This window comes from Lactuca virosa, chromosome 1 (genome assembly GCF_052849685.1).
Source record: "Lactuca virosa cultivar CGN04683 chromosome 1, Lactuca_virosa_CGN04683_v6, whole genome shotgun sequence".
NCBI classification, from domain to species: Eukaryota; Viridiplantae; Streptophyta; class Magnoliopsida; order Asterales; family Asteraceae; genus Lactuca; species Lactuca virosa.
The window spans coordinates 108830432-108832872 of NC_136426.1; positions in this window are offsets into that span (position 1 = coordinate 108830432).

The window sequence follows — 2441 nt, forward strand, 5'->3', positions numbered from 1 at the left end:
CCAAGTGTACTCTCTTTACCGACGACGATGGGTACTTAATGATTAAGAGTGTGAAGTACGCTACCATACCGGCAAGGACAATGTGGTAGCGGATGCCCTCAGCCGGAAAGAGTATTCAGGTCATGAAGTGAAGGCACTGACATCCATTCCAATTTATCCGCTCAAATCAGGGAGGCTCAGTTGGAAGCCTTAAAACCAGAGAACATGTCGGATGAAGCCTTGAGGGGAATGGAAAAGAACTTAGAGGTCAAGGGAGATGGAGTTTATTATTTCATGAACCGGATCTGGACCCCGAAGCACGACGGTTACAGGGAGGTTGTCATAAATGAAGCTCACAAGACTAGATACTCCGTTCACCCAGGTTCAGATAAGATGTATCTGGATCTCAAAAAGCTCTATTGGTGGCCGAACATGAAAGCAGAGATCGCTACCTTCGTGGGCAAGTGTCTGACTTGCGCCAAGGTGAAAGTAGAATATCAAAAGCCCTCAGGTCTACTTCAGCAGCCCGAAATACCTGAGTGGAAGTGGGAAAGGATTATGATGGATTTCATCATTAAGTTGCCTAAGTCTCCGAGTGGGCACGATGCCATCTGGGTAGTTGTCGATCGATTGACTAGATCCGCCCATTTCCTGCCAATCAAAGAAAACTTCAAGATGGAGAGACTGACACGAATCTACATTCGAGAGATAGTTCGCCTGCATGGTGTGCCTGTGTCCATTATCTCCGATCGGGATAGCAGGTTTACCTCGAGATTTTGGCAGTCACTACAGAAGGCTCTTGGAACTAAGTTGGATATGAGCACAGCTTACCATCCACAGACCGATGGGCAGAGTGAGAGAACCATTCAAACATTGGAATACATGTTGAGAGCATGCGTCATCGACTTTGGCACGTCGTGGGACACACATTTGCCCTTGGTCGAGTTTTCCTACAATAACAACTACCATACCAGCATCAAGGCTGCGCCGTTCGAAGCCCTCTATGGCCGTAAGTGCAGATCCCCTCTGTGTTGGGCTGAGGTGGATGACACGCAGCTAGTTAAGGGTCAAGTCCCCGATAGCACTCTCACTAGCCCAAAAATCATCCGAGAAACTACTGAAAATATCATACAAATCCGGGAACGACTAAAAGCTTCAAGAGATAGACAAAAGAGCTACGCCGATAAGAGACGAAAACCATTGGAGTTCCAGGTTGGTGACCGTGTTCTATTGAAGGTCTCACCCTGGAAAGGCATGATGCGCTTCGGAAAGCGTGGAAAGCTGAATCCGAGATACATAGGACCATTCGAGATCCTCGCTAGGATCGGTCCCATAGCATACAAACTTCATCTACCCCAGGAACTTAGCAACATTCATCCCGTCTTCCATGTCTCAAATCTTAAAAAGTGTTTATCTTACGAAACCCTTGTGATCCCTCTTGATGAGATTGAGATCAATGAGAGCCTTAATTTCGTGGAGGAACCAGTCAAAATCATGGATCGAGAAGTCAAAAGAACGAAACAAAGTCGCATACCGATAGTGAAGGTCCGCTGGAATGCCAAGCGAGGACCTAAATTCACTTGGGAATGCGAAGATTCAATGCAACAGAAGTATACCCATCTCTTTCCGAGTCCATAATTTGTATTCTATGTTTGAATTTCGGGACGAAATTCCCTCTATCGGGGGGATGATGTGACAACCCGAATCTTTTTTTTTCCGTTTATGTTAACCCTATTCCGTTAATAAAATTTGAATTTTATTGAGTTCCATCAAATTCCTTTGGGTTTGGAAAATCATTTAGTTATATAATTAAATTCTATATAAGAGTCGGAACCAAAATCACGCGAAAAACCCGAGTTTCCTTTGAAGAATCAATAGTTTTCGGCCTGAGAGGTGTTCACGGCCGTAAACCCTTTTACGGCCAGTGCCAGGTGGCCCCCACCACCGACCATACCCCCATATCTACGGGACCCCCACCTTCATTTGAACTTTCTTAGCCGAAAACTCTCTCTACCTCTCAACCGTAAACATCAAAACACCATCTTTTCTCCCGAAAATCATTAGAAATCACTTTTGGAAGTTGTTTTGGAGCAGCTAAAACACGTTTTTCATCGAATTCAACATCATTGTTCTTGAGTTTACGGTCGTACACCCTTCAAATCTTCAAAGGCCGCAAACCGTTTACGGCCATACACCCTTCAAACCTTCATAGATTCTTCAAGAACACCGTTCATGGCCGTAAACCCTTCAAGGGGTTGTTCACGGTCGAGAACAGTTCACGGCCGGAAACCCTTCACGGCCGCAAACTCCTTCACACCGTGAATCTTTGCTGCAAACCCACTTTTTTGAGTCAATCGAGTCCCGGTAACACTCCTAAACTGAAAGCAAGTGTTTTCCCAACACTATAAATAATGGTTTCGCTAATAAAATGCATATATGTATTAATTGTATTAGGATCCCGT